Below are 18,605 nucleotides of genomic sequence, written 5' to 3'. Positions count from 1 at the left end.
CAATATAAGAAGGTCGCAACTTTAAAGAAGAATTTTTCTCAGGGTGGTTCTATCGAAATTATGGTGACGTCATGACATCAAGAAGAGACTCACATTGTCTCTTGTTAGAGGACAAACCTTTCGTGATGCAGTGCCAGGGATCTGGCCTCGAAATCGACTACATAGTTTTGTTTTTCTTAAAACTGGCATATTGACTTTTCTGTCTATAGTAATAATCTAGATAAGTCACAACTTTAAGGAAGAATTTTATTTTTTCCCTTGGTGGCTTTTCAAACCTGCCGAGAGGACAAATGAATAGCCACAATCAAATAACATACCATAAAATGCGACAAAACCGATTAGAGCACCTAAGGTAAAATAAGTCGAAAGATCAGGTAATAAGATGATGCTTTCATCGAAGCTAGTCTCTGAGGAAAATTTCATTATTTTAAATTTTCTCTCAAAAATTAACTCCCCTGCCAAAGGGACTACATTTTCAAAACACGGTTTAAGAATTGAAGTTTTCTGGTTTGTCTTTATGATTAAACATTTTACCTCAAGACTTGTATTTTATTAATAAATATCCTCTTAACAAGAAAAACAATACAATTGCGCTTGCATGTCACCTTGATATACACTGTAGGATGCTGGAATCATCATGTCCAAATGTCTGAAAGATATTTTTAGATTAGCTTAGGTACAAACCGCTAATAAGGCAACAGATTTAATTCTTTATATTTGTTTTTACGAAAGAGGGGCTGCACTCGACCCTCTCCTACTATTCCAACTGGAAACAGGTGACTGGGGAGATAATGGCGGAAATCGTTTAAAAACTAAATATTATTGGTAATCAAAAAACTTAGGGCTGTTTTATGATAAACCTATGTGAATGCATGTTAAAAAAAACCACTTGACTGGACTGACATCCATTTTTACTGTGTTATTACTTTCCTCAAAACACGAATACAACAAAAATGCGAATAAATTTCTGACTAAATTGACCAGCTGAAACTACGAAATTGAGTGAAAGTATGCTTACCAAAAATAAATGAAAGTTATTAACTTTGACTGAACCATAATGTTTAATCAAAAATAATTCATAAGTTTTTTACTTTGATTTTTTTTTACCAAAATTTGAAGTTGGTATTACCAAATTAGCTTCTGATTTTACCAAGTTTTCTAAACCAAATAATTAGGTCGGTACTTATATAAAACTAATCAAGAAGGAAAACTTTGAATCCTGACTACCATTTATTAAGGTTGAATGACTTTCAAACAACTAAGTTTGAAAAAGAATTGAGTCGTACTGATTGAAGTATGTATGTCGAAAAGGAGTTTGAAGTCGTGCCCCCAGAATAAACTTGATTTCCTTGATTTTTTTCTCAAAAGGAAAAACACATTTTTTTTCTCTCTCTTTCGAAATGACAGAAAATTCCTGATAAAAATTGAAAATACCAAATGGAAAGATGCCAATTCGCCTGTTGGCAGATGAAACTGCAAAAAAAAACACACAATGATAGATTTGCTAAAAATAAAACCACGACTATGAAGAGATGATAAGCTCCAAAACAGTAACTTTTCAGCAACGCATGCCAGTTTCCTGGGCTGCCAAATTGACACATTTTGTGTCAAAATGACACAATTTGATGTTGCGTGACACAATGACATATTCAGTCGAAATGATGACACAATCGACGAAAAAGACACATTTTTCAATAAAAAATGACACAATCGACGAAAATGACATATTTTTCAAGAAAAATGACACATTTTTGTCATCCAAGACTTGTTTTTTCAATGGTAATAAAAGAAAAGTAAAATTTCAATTTTCTACCTCCAGAAAAGCTACAAATTAATGTAAGGGAATAGCGCTACCTAACGGTGACAGTAATACATAATGCGGAATACATGACAGATGCCAATAACAAAACAGCCACAGGCGGAAATTTCAAATCAAAATGCACGCTGAATATCTGAACTTAATTGGCTTCTTGATTGAGTATTTGAGGTAGCCAACTGGTACGTACTTAATAGTAAAAAGTAACAGAATACAGTTTAACAAAGCTGTATGTATATGCAGCAACTCCCATTTTTAGGACTACAGGAGGGGTATCCCACCTCGGACAAGATTACAAATTTCCAGAGATGTCTTTCCTTCAGAATAATCCATCTGGCTTAAAAAAGGCACCAACAAATATGACAAAAATACTAGATTGAAGCTGGATGAATGGCTTACATGCTGAGTAAATAAAAAGCTTAGCCAATAAAGCAGATTACATATAGAGCTGATTATGATTATGACATCATACAAAAAGTCTATTTTCAATTTACAGTCAGAATTGATTGTCCCTAAAACTTTTATAAATCTAAATTTGCCTTGTTGGCCACCCAGACACAAATTCATAGTGTTTAACATTAATTTAATCAAATGTTTCTATTTCTTTCATGATGTCACAAAAAGGTCATGATCCCAAGATAATAGGATAAGGTTAAATTTACTCCTTTTTGAACTGATTTGGAAAAGATTATATATTCAAAACTCCAAATGGAGATTTGACAGTTAAATATGATACCACTTGTAGCAAAAAAATATGACACATTATGGAATCTGAGATGACACAAAAAGCACATTTTCGGAATAAAATATGACACACTCCTTAAAAAAAACTTGGCAGCCCTGCTGGCCATCTTAAGCAGGCTAGTGAAAGGATTTTTTCAAGATATTTTCAGCTCCCTCAACAGGGAGCTGAAAATCTCTCCTGTGGTAAACTTGTGTAGGTACTTTTAATAGGCTAATTAGTTAAATAACTTGTCCCCTCTGATGGAGTTGTTGTCTTTTTTGGACACTGTAGCCTATCCAATTATCATGGTCATTTTCCAGACAGTGCATCCCTCTCCCTCATATGGTCCAAGATATAGGCACTGGAGCAGGGCCAAAAACTTCCTGAAAGCATTGTCAAGCTAGGCTACTAGCCTGTGTTAATTGTCTTCTAATTTCTTATGTCTTAGGAATTTGCCTAGGTGACTGACTAATTTTCAGTTTTTATTCTCTAGTTTTTGTTATGAAAATGCAATTCCTTTTAGGCTACATGGTAAAATTCTAGTTTAGTGACTCACTTATCTTAAAAAGGGGTTAGGTTAGGAAAATGAAACTGTCAGGGATGGGTCTACAGGCTAAAGTATGTCCTGGGAAGGTATTTTGAAGTACCTACCTACACTCACTCTCCCTCTAGAGGGTCCTGACCTTTGATGACCTTTAAAAATATGTGTGTTATAAAAGTGAAATCTTTCAAAATAGATATTCTGCTTGAATGAAGTACAACAACATTGTTTTCAGCTTCACAATTTTGCTCAATCCCAATTTATAAGGTTTAAAAGATATGCAAATACATTTCCTAAATTACACTGATCTAGCTGATTTCCACCGATTACACTAATTTCCTAAAAAATACACTGATCTAGCTCAGAATTCTACCCAAATAGCAGGGATTGCATTTTCAGAACTAAAAGCAAAGAAAAAGCAACTGGTAACTGAAAATTAAGGTAAAATGTTGTTTTGTCTAAGTTTCAATAGGTATAGACATGTCATATAGGCAAATTTCAGGGCCCTCTAGAGGGAGAAGGAGTGGGGGGCGGGTATTTTAAAATACCTTCCCAAGTTATACTTTAGCCTGTATACCCATCCCTGAAAGTTTCATTTTCCTAACATAACCCCTTTCTGAGATAGCAAGAAGTCACTAAACTAGGATTTTATCAGCTATTTGACTGAAATTTTAAGCCAAGTAATTTTTTTCTAAATTTAGGAAGTGTATTTGTAGATCTTGATTGGGGCTGAACAAAGTTGTGAAGCTGAGAATACTGGATTTTCACTTCTGCAGACATTGGCATGCAAAGACAAATATTTGGTCAGATAATATTTGCAAATAACACAGCTGTGTGCAAATTTTGATTAAGATCTCTCCAATTTTCCTTAAAATAACACAAGGTCATGAATATCAACTTCCAAAGAACCATTAAATCAACTGGTTGGGCTAAAATGGAAATACATACAGTACCTTTTTATTTGGAATAGTTTTAAAAGCATAGTGAGCCAAGTTGCACAATTATGGGAGGTTGACATCTGCTAGACCTACTCTATACCTAAACACAATACCCTGAGCATTCTACTCTACTGAATAAAATAGCTTTCTCAAAATTTTGGCTAGATGTGTTTAAACATTGAATATGCTTGGGAGGAGGGCTACTTGCACTCTAATGTCTTTTGACTCTTAAAAAGCGTGCTAATACTTTTAATTTCTATTCAACTTAACTCCTTTAAAAGTTTCAATACATTTCTAGCTGAGCTAGGCCTATTTACTGATCTTTAAAACCTCATAAATTTGGATTGAGCAAAGTTGTAGTAAAGCTAAAACAGTTTTCTTGTTCTTCCTTTAAGCAAGAGACCTATTTTGCAATGTTTTACTTTCATAACACACAAATTTTAAAGGTCACTGCTCTCTGCAGAGAGAAGGGGTGGATGTAGGTATTTCAAAATGTCCTCCTTGGTCCTGGGACATACTTTAGTCTGTAGACTCATCTCTGGAAGTTCCATTTTCCTAACCTAACCCCTTCCCAAGACAGCAAAAAAGTAGGTAAACTAGAATGTTACCAGAAATACTTTTTAATTCTTGTGTATGTCTTGATGTACATTTGATTTACCATTGACTGTAAAGTTTCTATGACCAATCCTTTTACACTTCTTCTATGCCAGGATTTTTATTTTTAATTAGTAAGTAATGCATTGTGCTGGCATCACTCATTACTTGAGCAATACTATTTTGCTACCTGTTGTTTCAGGTCATTTCGAGTTTTATATATTCTTTGAACTATTTCAAACAACATTGGTATCTCACAGCTTCTAAGTGACTCTTAGGTCACATTATATTTTTCATTAAAATTTATTATACATTCATCACTTATCTACAAAGACAAGAAAAAGCTAAAACAGAATGCCACATGCTTAAATACATTATTATGAACAGGTGTATTTGTATGGCTATACTGATATACCCCTTCCTGAAAGGGAACCACTGCTGGACAATCTTGTTAAAAATCAATGGCATTGTTGAGGTCTTTCTTGTTTGTGATCAACATGAGGGAAGATAGTTAAAAATCAACTGTGGCAGTTTTCAGTAAATTCTTAACAATCTGGAGCTTGCTAAATGTTTTTTCAGCAGTAGCAACTGTAAGAGGTGCTGTCACATTTAATTTGCAAAGTAGACCTACTCTATACCTATACATAATACCCTGAGCATTCTACTCAACTGAATAAAATAGCTTTCTCAAAATTTTGACTTGATCTGTTTAAACATTGAATATGCTTGGGTGGAGGGCTACTTGCACTCTAATGTCTTTTGACTCTTAAAAAGAGTGCTAGAACTATTAATTTCTATTTAACTTAGCTCCATTAAAAGTTTCAATAATTTTTCTAGCTGAGCTAGGCCTATTTACAGATCTTTGAAACCTCATAAATTTGGATTGAGCAAAGTTATAGTAAAGCTAAAAACAGTTTTCTTGTTCTTCCTTTAAGCAAGAGACCTATTTTGCAATGTTTTAACTTTCATAACACAAAAATTTTAAAGGTCACTGCTCTCTGCAGCAAGAAAGGGTGGATGTAGGTGCTTCAAAATATCCTCCTTGGTCCTGGGATATACTTTAGTCTGTAGACTCATCTCTGATAGTTTCATTTTTGTGACCTACAAGATAGCAAAAAGTAGGTAAACTAGAATGTTACCAGAAAAACTTTCTGATTCTTGTGTATGTCTTGAAGTATATTTAATTTACCATTGATTGTAAAGTTTCTATGACAACTCCTTTTACACTTCTTCTATGCCAGGATTTTTAATTAATAAGTAATGCATTGTGCTGACATCACTCATTACTTCAGCAGTACTATTGTGCTACCTGTTATTTCTGGTCATTTTGAGTTTTATATATTCTTCAAACTATTTCAAACAACATTGGTATCTCACAGCTTCAATCAGATGCTTTTGGGAAGGGGGATTAGATCCCTTCATTTAAGTGACTCTTAGGTCACATTATGTGTCTCATTAAAATTTATTATATATTCATCACTTATCTACAAAGACAACAAAAAGCTAATACAGAATGCCACATGCTTAAATGCATTATCATGAACAGCTATATTTGTATGGCTATACTGAAAGACCCCTTCTTGGAAGGGAACCACTGCTGGACAATCTTGTTAAAAATCAATGGCATTGGTGATGTCTTTCTTTTTCTGATCAACAGGAGGGAAGATAGTTAAAAATCAACTGTGGCAGATTTCAGTAAATTCTTAACAATCTGGAGCTTGCTAAATGTTTTTTCAGCAGTAGCAACTGTAAGAGGTGCTGTCACATTTAATTTGCTAAGTGGATAAGCTTTCTTAACTAGTTAAATAAAGAATAAGCCTTTTGAATTGCTGGTCAGTAGGATTGATAGGGAGCCATTCTCTTAATTGTATCCCAGCCTATCTTTAATTTTACTTCACATTTTCTATTGTTTTCTTTGATCATTTATGTGTTTCTCTATTGTTTTTCTTTGGTGTAGCCTGATAGTAATCCTATTTCTGCTCATTAGAAGAAACATTGATTAGAATAGAAAGGTCCATGGAAATCTGAGAATAAATGGAGATCTCATAATAGAAACTTGTAGCATATTATAAAGTTAATTTGTTTTTTATTATTATGCTCTCTTGTGAAGTTTTGCATATAGTTTAAATCTATATTTGACCCTATTTTGGGGGAGGAGGGGACAATTGTCACAGCATTTGCCATGATATTTAAAAAGAGTTTTGAATAGAGAATATAATATTCCTTGACAGGAGTCTCGGTGCATAATTACCAAACAAAATGAGCTAAGATAGATATGGACCTGTTTTAACAAAACCTTAAGATATTTTACTCAGAGCAGTAATATAGATAAAAACAGAAAAAAAATTTAGGGCTTGTTTGGACTCTACATCTTTTTCTGAAAACATTGCACATCATGGGTGCAGTAAAAGCTGCAACCTAGTAAAAACAAATCACATTTCATAGTAGTGACTCAAAAATGCTTATAATTTGGTCAAAACTGTATCATCAGGTGTAATACAATACAAAAGTACTTGATATACTAGGGATAAAAGTTATACCTCTTGTAAGATTGTAAAGGTAAGTAGCTGTCTAACAGTCAGGTCATTTTAAGAGGACAGCATTTCATTCACTTGAAAGTTAGCTACCTTCATTTAATTTTAGAATATCAAATTATAGGTTCAAATTGTAGGCTACTTTTTCCATAGTGTGGGTGAATTTTTGAATTAAGATATGTTTTTGAAATTTAAGTATTTTTTTAATTTATTTTTAAATTTTATTGTTTTCTTTAGATAATATTTTTAATTTCAATATTGTTGAATTAAAATATACTACAGGAAAGGAGGAATGACGTTTTACTAGCTTAGGAAGTTGTGATTGGCTTTATTAATTAAAATATGTTTTTCTGATGAAAGTAAAAAACAAAGTTGAACCTTAAAAAAAACACTGCTTTGCAGTTTATTTACCCTATTTTGAAACCGTTTTAGATAAAATGACTAATGATATTTCTGTTGGGCTTGTCTCCTTTATAATATCTACTGCTATACATACATTACCATGAAGAAACTGATCCAATTTATGCCAACATTTTGATTTGCAGCAAAATCCTTTAGTAAGTTAGCTAACAATATTTTTGTTAGCTTACAGAAACACTGCTAAAATCAAAGGTTAAACTGAAAATTAACTGCAACATAAAGAAAAGAAATAGATTAATTGATTATACAATACGAGTATGTGCAATACAGATTAAAATTTGCATTGTTTGTGAGTTGCTTCAATACATTGATCACAAAGATATCTCCAATAAACATATAATGCTTCTGACCTCATAAGTGAAACTAGGCTAATTTGGACCAGAGACAAAGGACATCAATCTAAAAAGGAACATTTAGCTCTTGCATTCGTCTATATAGTTTGTGGCAAAAGTTAATTTGTCATGATTCAACAATTCATTACAAGTATGGATTTCATTTTATTGATTTGTTTATCTTTTTGTATATTCACAAACTTGTAACACAGTAGGTATTGTATATGTCAGGAAATATTTATCTGGCATTTGTGATTCTTGAGTAAATAGGGTCAGATTGTAATGTTTGCAGAATCTTAAATCCTCAAATAACACAGTACAGTGACTAAGGTAAATCCTATGATGTTGCTGGTGAGTAATGGCAATGGTCTAAATTGACAGCATCCCACTTTGTTTCCCATGGTTGCTTGAGCCGGTCTTGACTTTCACTCTAGATTTGAATGTATTGGTGTTAGGGGATGTTACCATCTCATCAGTTAAAAAAATTCCATTATGACTCAACTCTATTGGAGAAGAAGTGGTTTGCTGTATGTATATGGCCTCTCTTCTGGAACAATTTCAATGAGTAGCAACTAGTCTTCACCAGGGTATCTAGTTGGAGATAAAAAGGAGGGTTGTTTCTGGTTGATTATTTTCCAGTCATAATCATGTGTGCCCTTTGTCTCTTGCAGGATAATCCTGACTTTCACACTCTTCAATACATTTTGTAGACTTTAATTGAATGAACTCAAGGGCAGCTTCCTCATCCTTATTCATAGGGGAGGCATCAGTCATTCCATATTATTTTTGGGGTGGTCACATAGGATATATAAGAGTTAGTGATCATTGTACCTCATAATTTTCAATTACTTCCTTCACTTTTCTAGAACATACTTTCAAAAGCTTGGCTTTCAAATTTCGGAGCTTTTCAACGAATAAAGACACTTCAGTGGCTCTATCCAACTGCTCCTTTGCCAATGCACTTGCAAGTCTCTTATAAGATAAAAATATAGTTTGAATGAACTTGGAAAAATGCGTTTTGAAAATATAGCGGGGGGGGGGGTATCTGTCGTTCTTTTTCAAAGAAAACACAAATAAAGGCATTTTCAATGAAAGTATTTTAAAAAAAATCTAGAGGGAGAGTATGGGGTGATTCCCTTGTCCCTCTTGTAATTGACGCCACTGGTCTCAGATTTCTGTTTTGCCTCTCTTCAGGTTTTTAAAAATTGCTATTGAGCCTTCTTGAAAAAATGGACTTTCTCTACGCCATTATGATTTAAAAGGTAGATGTTATTGATGCACTTAAACATAGAAACTACCAAAGCCGTACCCAGGGGGTTGGCTACCAAGTTTCAACCCCATCCCAATTTCAACTCGTAAAAAGTAACAAAATACATATAAACAAATCGTTCCATGTTTAGTACTTTTTTCACCCCTCCTCCCCCCAACAAAAACTTGCATATGCCCTTGAACACACAAGAAATTTGAATAAATACAAACAAACCTGAAAAGCACATAAGAGAAAAAAAAATTTAACCAAGAAAGAACAGAAGACTTGCAGGGTTGCCATATTATAAAAACTAATTCTTGAATAACGAAATTGTTGAAGTTTTTATTTGGGCAACTGCCCTGTTGTAGCACCATAGTAATCACATATAGCTGGCACATTTGATATTACATCAATTAAACAAAAATTAAAAAAGCCTCTTCTTTGATAAATAAATATTGAAAGTTTCCATAGATTAACATAAAAAAAATTATATTGCATAACTAATTACTAGAAATATTGATAAGGATAACCTGCACTTAATCGTAATTTGGAGTGAGAAACCCCTTAAATTAACCCTGTTTAAAGGCTTAGATAAAACACTTCAAAACATTAAGGGTGTTCCAGGTGGAAAATCAAGTAACTTTTAAGTAACTAGAGAAGTTACTTGAATTTTACAATCACCAGGAACGGCTTTTGAAGTAACTAAGGTCTTATTCAGATAGAAAAAAATATTACGACCAAGATTTTGATAACATTTGTTTTAGACTCATTTAGTCTGAATTTAGAATAACTTCCTGTTAGAACGAGCAGTTCAGTTCCAATTCCCAGTAAGCGTAATTGAGGACACTGTTTCACCTGCACAACAAGTATCGACGACAATAGGAAACGCAAATGACACGTTCAATAGGCTCCACAAAGTATGGCGATCCCATATTTTCTTTCTTTGCTGAAAGCTACAGCTTTTTAATAGAAAGTCTTGCCTGTGCTACTATATGCTTCAGAGACATGGCACTTAAACGAGCAGCAAGAAAAACAAGTCAAAGCGTTCGAAAATGTTGCCTTGAATATTAAATATTTACTGGACTGTGAAAAAGCCTAATTAATCGATACAAGATATTCACTTGTAAACTACTCTATCGCAGTACAAGAATGAGATATTTAGGACATGAGGACATATTTTCGTCGAATGAACGATCAAAAGCTTCCGAATGCTGTTTGTCACTGGCATCCAGTGGACACCTGTAAAAGGGGAAGCCCCCAGAATAAAGTACAGTACAATTATCATGCCGCCTTAATATCTATATCCAACCAAAATAGGATGACGTCATAGCTGCAGTAAACTTCCAATATGATCGGAGGCTTTTCCTTGACACCCTGGCTGTCATTAGGCAGAGCTAAGATCTACAGCAATGTATAGCACATATAGTTTTAAAGGGTATAATTATAGTGACTGTAGGCTCTTATTTAATTCCCAGGATACCATTGGTGGCACAGGCAGGTTATGGCAAAAACAGGCAAATTATGGCCACTAAATTATTGGCCAATAAATTGTCTTTGAATTTTGTTATTTAGTTATTCGGCGTATAAATATAATTCTACAGTGTTCCTTAGTTTCATACGTTTTTTCTTAAACAGACTGCATGGCTCTCATAAATCAGTTATAATACGCGGTGAATTAAAACAGATTTTTACCCTTTCTCGCTCCTTGAAAGGCCACTAAATTGTCTTTGAATGAACCTTTGCTCCATCTTCTAAAATCATTGATTAGATATAATCACCCCTGAAAAATAGTTCCTGGAGAAGAGTTTTAATACCGAAAAAGAATGAAAAAGAAGTTACAGTTTTTATCTTAGCAGGCAAAGACAATGCTACTTTGTTTAAGAAAAAACTTCGACCCTTTTGGAGATAACAGAAAAACAACAGCAACTTTGACAATATCTAAAAAATAAATAGAAAATCACCAATGACAGTATTTTCGTGACAAACAATCTCTAAGCCACATCACTCATCTTCTGAACTGAGATATCAAACCTATATCTAATCAAGTTTCAACTAATCTTGTCAAAATTACAAGAATTTTGGAGACAGCCTAATACAATTTAAGATAATTTCCAACCAAAAATTTAGAAACAATTCTTTATAATTACCTAGTGGTTCTCATCCTTTTTTAGGGAGTGAAAAATTGTCAATTACTTTTAACTTCCAATACTTTCAGCATTGACCATCGGTACTATTTTTGACGGTCAGTCACGTAACTAAGCAAAGTGTTTGGAAAATCTTGACAAAAAAGTACCTATGCGAAATCACTCCTCTTTGGTAATTCCATGGCTTAACAGATACATTCGTCGTGGTTTTCCCTTACCCTCTTAAAGAAAACTGGCTATGCCTTTACTGAGAGATTAATGTCGCATGACTAATACAAAAAAATTTCCGGAATCTTTTTTCTTTAGTTTATTGTTTGGTGGCATACTACACTGGCCTACTTTAGTTTTTTTTTTTCTCTCTCTCTTTTATTTCCTAGCTAATTAAGTTTTTTTTGTTTTTTTTTTATCTTTGGAAGGGAAAGAAAGGTGCCATAGTCTTTTAAAGAAGCTAACTTACTGTTCATCGGGTGTTGCTTCTTTTTTAAAGAGTCCTGAAGTGTCGGCAATTTCTTGAGCCTTTTCTAAGCTGAAATACTACGTTTCTTGTCGCAAATCAAGGCGCAACTCCGTCAGGTCTTGATTTGGATGATTTGGATTCACCCTAACCTAGAAATCAATACATATTTAAATTACAGAAATACACATGGGAGAAAAGGCTGAGAAAAGGTTTTTTTTACAAGTGGGAGTTTATTAACGTGAAGTGCAAATACCTGATTGAGTTAACTAAAGAAAGAAAATACTAGAAAGGTATACTTCCTGGCATTGTAAAAGTATTTTAAACCATTTTCCATGGGGAGAAATATTGCATCAAATACAACTGTCAGTTCCTTTATTCAGAAATTCACTAGAAACATAAAGCAATGCAATTAAACTGGGCATTAGTCGTGGTCATTAGCATCATATTAGGCACTTTTGGAATATTAGCAACACAGAACTACGTACAAAAAAGGACAATTAGATTTCACAGTTTATGAGAGCATAGAAAGATAAAATTATGCATTATAGGAGCTAATTGAAAAGAAAGAAGCTATAATAAATCCTAAGTAAATATTTCAAGTATATATGCAAAAATTGTCTTTTTTGAAGATACAGCATGACATACAGACGAAATATTCACTCAATTATTCTAGTCACTGCCTTTGCAAACAGTAGCTGTTCGAAATATCTCTTGCTTTTTGTGATGGAAAGGCAGTGTGGTCTTCGTTGTTACTAATACAAAAACAGCTTTTTACCGTAATTGAACATGATCCTACCTAAGACTGATCCAAGGGCCCCCACTCACAGTATAATTTTAGGAAAAATATTCAAGCTTAGGAGTATAAAAGACTTATTAGGAAAAGTGAACAACATTGAGCTGACAATCCTTGAAAACCCATACATGTATGACTAAAATCCAAACTTCTGGATATTGTCCCCTTCCTAGATAAATCTTCTAACCTCCGTCTGAGGGATGTGAAGTGGCGACTAGATTCTAGGTCAACTTAAACTTTCAAAATTAGAACACATATTATGTGATTAACAGGCTTTATGAACTACACAACAATCTCACTCACAGAGGGAGGAAGACCCCATGAAGATCAGAAATAAAGAATTTCTCAGGGAAGCAGCTGACAAAAACTATCAGCGCATTTTAAGGTTACTCCGATTTCCAATTTCAATGATTAGACTCCGGTTTTTATGGAAAAGGGAATAAAGTATCCTTTGTACCAGTGTTCGGGAGAGTTCCAATGCAGATGTGCTCTTAATTCTGTTTAACTCTAAAATAAAAAAAAAAAAATGCAAGATTCTTGTAAAACTCTAGACCTGCTTTCGTATTAAAAACTCAGTACAGATTTTCAGGAAAGAAATAAGAGCCAATATTGAAATTCAAGAAATCCAAAAATAACATTGATTGCTTTTTCAATTATTTATTCAATTGTTTCAGGAAAAATAGAAAATGAACATGAATATGGTTTTTAAAAGATGTTATCGACATAGTTTCAAGAGAAGATCAGTGTAGTTTTGAAGGGGAGAAAATGTGCCAACCAAACTACGTACATTAATAACAAATAACTAAGTTGTGTCTGAATCATCAGACCCCATTGCTCTTTCATTTTATTAATTATAAATATGCGTTTGATTCAGCTGATAGATAAGTTCTGATGAAGGTAATTAGGAATAAATGAGAGTGCAGAGCTGATGTTAGGTCATATAAAAATTGATCAAGTGGACAGCTTCACATACCTGGATACTATTAGTAAAGATGTTTTTTCCAGTGAAAATATGAGAAGCAGAATAGCCAAAGCGCACCGTGTTTGTTAGAAGGTGAAAGGAGTTTGAAAAAAAGGAAGGCAACTCTGCAAATTAAAATTTAGAGTGTTGGAAGACAAAGCAATGATAAAGGTCAAGTGATGTTCCTGAAACATGGGGTTTAGATATGTTTAGATTTACTCAACTCTTTCCATAGGAATTGTCTAAGGATAGCTTTAGGTGCTTGTTTGACTGACTATAAAAAAGCTGCACATCAAAAAAGCTGTGCTATAAAATAAAGCAGTATTATTAATAAGTTGCACATCAAAAAAGCTGTGCTATAAAATAAAGCAGTATTATTATTAATCTACTCGTCAAAGAAAGCTGTGCTATAAAATAAAGGAGTATTATTAATAAGCTGCACATCAAAAAAGCTGTGCTATAAAATAAAGGAGTATTATTATTAATCTACTCGTCAAAAAAGCTGTGCTATAAAATAAAGCAGTATTATTAATAAGCTGCAAATCAAAAAAGCTGTGCTATAAAATAAAGCAGTATTATTAATAAGTTGCATATCAAAAAAGTTGTGCTATAAAATAAAGCAGTATTATTAATAAGCTGCTCATCAAAAAGCTGTGCTATAAAATAAACATGTACTACTGATAAGCTTCACAAAAAAAGCTTGGTTTGATCCCACCTTCTGGTGCTATAGTGAAAAAAAATATTAAGATGGCTAGATCCCATTTTATGGATGCATTTTTCCAAAGACTGTGCTTTTTGATTATCCACCTGTCACCCCTCAAACAGGATGGGAGGAGGTTGGAGTGGAGGATGAGCATGCGCTATTGTGTTGGCCTGGTGCTGCTGTGAGATGTTAATAGCAGCATTTTCTCCTTAAAAATATATATTTTCAAACTATCTTGCAGCAATGCGCAAAAGTAAACTGACATTTTCCCCATATCTATATCTAAATAGATATCTAATAAATATCTAAACGAATTAGAAACTTTATTTGGCAATCAAGCAGTAAGAATATAATTAGAGAGATCCGACATTTATAGGCAATCACGCTTCAATAGAGGTGACGAGAGAAAATTAAGCAGAAGGGGGTGAGAGAGTTGGTTGCAAGAACCGTGGTACCCACCGGGCTTGCCTCTTACATTGAGGGACAAGTTAGTCAGCCTTCAACGCTTCTCTTACTTCTCTCGTAAGGAAACCCCCAGAAAAATATTGGTTTCTATACATATGAGCCCAGTTTTGAATTTTCTGCAGCGGAATATTACAAAAGAAAAAAAATTTATCAAGATTGCATCAAAATTTTTCGCAAAAGATAGGATAAAGCAGGCACAGGGTGTGCGCAAAAGTGCCTTGAAATTTGATGTTCTTGAAAGGCGCAGGGGTTCATATCCAAGCGTAACATTTTTGTGAGATTTCCATATTCTGTTGAGTTGTTTTTTAGCGCGCAAGGAGGAGCAAAAAACTGATGCAATGTCACAATGGTCAAGGCTTTGGTCATATTGCTAGAGATTGTTCAAATCCAACTAAATGCAGCAAATATGCCAGTAATCATAGCAACCGTCACGGGAGCTCTCAGGCACAGTCCTTTACCTCTGCCAACTGTGGTGGTAGTCATCAAAGCAACAGTCTGTTGTGTTCAGAGGTCAAGAAACCCTTACCTGTTCGAGGGCCAGATGTTAGAAATGAAACTATAGGCTATGTATGTTAATATTGGTTCTAGTCCTAGTGAAAAAGTTTCTGTTCACCATTCTGGTACCATTTCCGATCTTGATTTTGTTCTCCAAAATATTCTGGAACTTCAGGGTGTCATTGTTGATGTATCTGATGATATGTTAACAAGAGACCATTTACATTTAAAGTTTCGTATGAATTTGTTTATTCCACAAATCAGTTAACAGCCTCAGTGGTTTTGGAAGATGCATTGGGATAATATTGATATACCACTATATTGAAGTGTTTTGGATCCATGCTGTCTAAAATCAAAATTCCTTTTCACCTTCTTTCTACAACACTGAAGGGCAGCCGCCTTGATTTAGATTGCTATCTTACTGTGATTACTCATTCGATTAAAGTAGCCACCTCAGCAGTAGTACCATCTGAGAGAATTAGGATTGGTACACAGAAAAAGGCTTGGAGCAATGACCTAGAAATACACCTTTCAAAGAACCATCACAAGTTTTGGTTTAAGATCTGGGTGGATTGTGATTGTCCGAGATGTGGTTTAATTTTTAAGATCCTTAAATTGACTAAAAAAGAGTACCCGAAAGCTGTACTGCTCTTCAAGAGAAGGCAAGTATCGGTTTGGTCTTGTGAAATCCGAAATCATCCACAGCTACTATGGAGCAAAGTATCAAAGTTCCCTTCATCGTCTTGTTCACATTCAACCCCTATTGATGCAACTTCTTGAGAAAAATACTTCTTCTTGTTATTCTCTGATAGCCTCCCACCACTGGATGCCACTTTTCAAGAGATTCTCTTTCACCATTTTTCTCAACTAGATCATAGCCAGAATCTTTTTTTCTATCAAGCCCGCGTCAGTTCTTACACAGATTCGTCTCCTTAAAAAAAAGCAAAGCTCCTGGTTTTGACAGACTTCAACCTGAACATTTGATTTATGTACTAAAAAACTAGTTGAGTATATGGCATTACTTTACTTCAGAGAGTTTGCTTGTATTGCGCAGCATTTCGTACCAACTGTACTATGCGAGGACATTGTGATGTGTATCCCAAAAAAGAATAAGGATGCTCAATCTTGTGACTCTTATTGTCCATATACAGTTTGTTCAGTTATTGCAAAATTCTTTGAAAAAATTCTTCTTTTAAAAATCTCAAATAGGGATGATCATGGAGATCATCAGTTTGGTTTTCGTGTGGGTCTTGGTGTTAGGAATGCACATGCAGATTTCCTGTCTATTTTGGAGAGATATGAAAGAATGGACAAAAATTTATATGTTTTTGCAATAGATATTCCTAGAGTATTTGATTCAATCCTACACTCCAAAGCTATCTTAGCAATTTTGAGGAGTGGGGTAAACCCACTCGTTTGTGCTTCCCTGTGACAATGGTATCAAAACTCTTCTATAAATGTCCACGTTAAAAATATTTATAGCATTCAAATTTATGTGCATCGTGGAGCAAAACAGGGACTAGTGTCAAGTCCTACAATATTTAACAATGCCATCTGTGGTGCAACCCACAGAATGCTGCATTTTCTTATCGAGCCATCTATTGATGCAAGTCACCTTTTGTATGTAGATGACATTCTTCTGCTGTCTGATCATATGCAATCACTGCAGGCTGCTGTGAACAGCCTTTATTCCGGGTTGTCTGACATCGGGCTGTCAGTTGCTTCTGCTAAAACTGAATTTCTCGCTTTCGGTTGTCATCACCCTCCCAATTCAAAAATTCAGATTGCCCCTGATAGAACTTTTGCCAGTGTTTCTCAAGTACCTTGAACTTACATTCGGGACCTTGATTTGAGCAACAAGGTCACTAACAATAAAAGCGTTGAGAGAGAAGTTGAGAAAGTCCTATGGACATTTCTGTAGAATTAAAGGTCAATTTGACAAAAAAAAACAAAAAACACTTGGTTGGCTTTATAACTGGTTTTTTGTTTCCTATGTATCTTTTCTGTTGTCATTATGGAAGTTTTTATACCTCATCAGAACGTCAACAAATTTGGTCTGTCTTTTTGAAATTTTGTAAGTATTTTCTTTGTGTTCCTATTTGATCCTTTAATAGTCAAATTTCGAAATGTTATGGAGTTTTTGAGATATGTGATAGGATGCATGTTTTAGAAGGCAGATTCAGACAGCAATGTGAGTCACTTTTAGATTTTCAATTGGGGTATATTAATCATTTTTGAGTCATTATTAGTGTGTTTTTTAGTGTTTGTGATGGTCAGTGTTTTTATCATGTATATTTCTTTTCCATACTGCTCTAAGATCATTTTTGTATGTATAGAGGTATTGTATTTGTATGTATTGATTATTCAAATAAACAATTATTATTATTACCATATCTACAATCTACAAAGTAAAAACGAAAAGAAAAATTCATTGGAAAAAATAATGATTACCTTAGATATAGGCAAAGACTTTGTGACTTTTGCATTCTTCATGAGATAGTTGAAAACTTTAATATCGTCACCATCTTGAGGAGTGATATAAATAGGTATCTGGAATAGAAAAAATTACTCTACCCAATTTTTGTTTCATAATTCGAAAGTGTTAAAACTACAAGGCATTTAAATTTGAGCCATATTAGATCAAAAAGCCAGATGGCGTATTCAAATGGACAGCTCTTCATCCACTTCGGCTAATTTGTTGGCATACTAATTTTATGTTATGCCATAGCTCCTTCAAAGAGCTAAAATACAAAAGCAGCCACCTAAATTTATGTTATCTCTTGCTCAAAGAGTTTAAGCAACATTTATGTATAATTGCAGTATATATATATATATATATATATATATATATATATATATATATATATATATATATATATATATATATATATATATATATATATATATATATATATATATATATATATATATGTATATCCACAAAGGGTACATCCTGGTGGGAGGGTGTAGAAAATTACCACCAGAAAAATCAAAACAGGAAGAGGAGCATCTATATTCAACACCTTTTCAGACACAAATTTTATCAAAATATAGTTGAACCAAAAGGTGCTAGGCTAAAAGTTATGCACATGCATAAGAAAGGATGAACCAAGGATTAGTGATGTACTGCTATAAAATAGATAGAAACTGTCCTCTACTAGACTTTGGCTCCAGTTGATACAATAAAGCCTTGATTTCCTCTTTTGAGAGAACCTTGTTTGAGCTTCCACAAGAAATTTAATGATTTGTCAAGAAATGTCAGAGAAAACAAGTTTTTGTTCTGCCTTTTTCCAAACAAAGCTGCCAAATAGGTGCAATAAGTGAAGAATATGTACTGAAGAGAAAAGGGGGATGTAGGACTTAGCCCTGAAAAGCTGAACTAGGGGAAGTCCAATGTAGACTATGATCAGGAATAGTTGACTTATCCCATGATAACAAA

General features: G+C 33.9%; 1 long non-coding RNA gene across 3 annotated transcripts in view; it reads right to left on the bottom strand.

The window, feature by feature from the left end:
* LOC136026481 (uncharacterized) overlaps positions 1-17,730 on the bottom strand; it is a 32,909-nt gene extending 15,179 nt beyond the window's left edge. The window contains exons 1-3 of one of the 3 annotated variants that reach the window (XR_010617300.1): positions 17,618-17,730; positions 11,750-11,898; positions 523-649 (exon numbers count right to left, since the gene is read on the bottom strand). This is a non-coding gene — a long non-coding RNA (uncharacterized LOC136026481). Of the gene's footprint in view, positions 1-522; positions 650-5,611; positions 5,715-11,749; positions 11,899-17,617 lie in introns of those variants that run through there. The other 2 variants (XR_010617301.1, XR_010617302.1) reach the window with 2 other exon arrangements.
* Between the last annotated feature and the right edge of the window lie 875 nt (positions 17,731-18,605).

The sequence above is a fragment of the Artemia franciscana genome, chromosome 4 (assembly GCF_032884065.1).
Source record: "Artemia franciscana chromosome 4, ASM3288406v1, whole genome shotgun sequence".
Classification (NCBI taxonomy): Eukaryota; Metazoa; Arthropoda; class Branchiopoda; order Anostraca; family Artemiidae; genus Artemia; species Artemia franciscana.
Note: the sequence above shows the minus strand (reverse complement) of the source record. Positions and strands in the feature narration are given on the sequence as shown.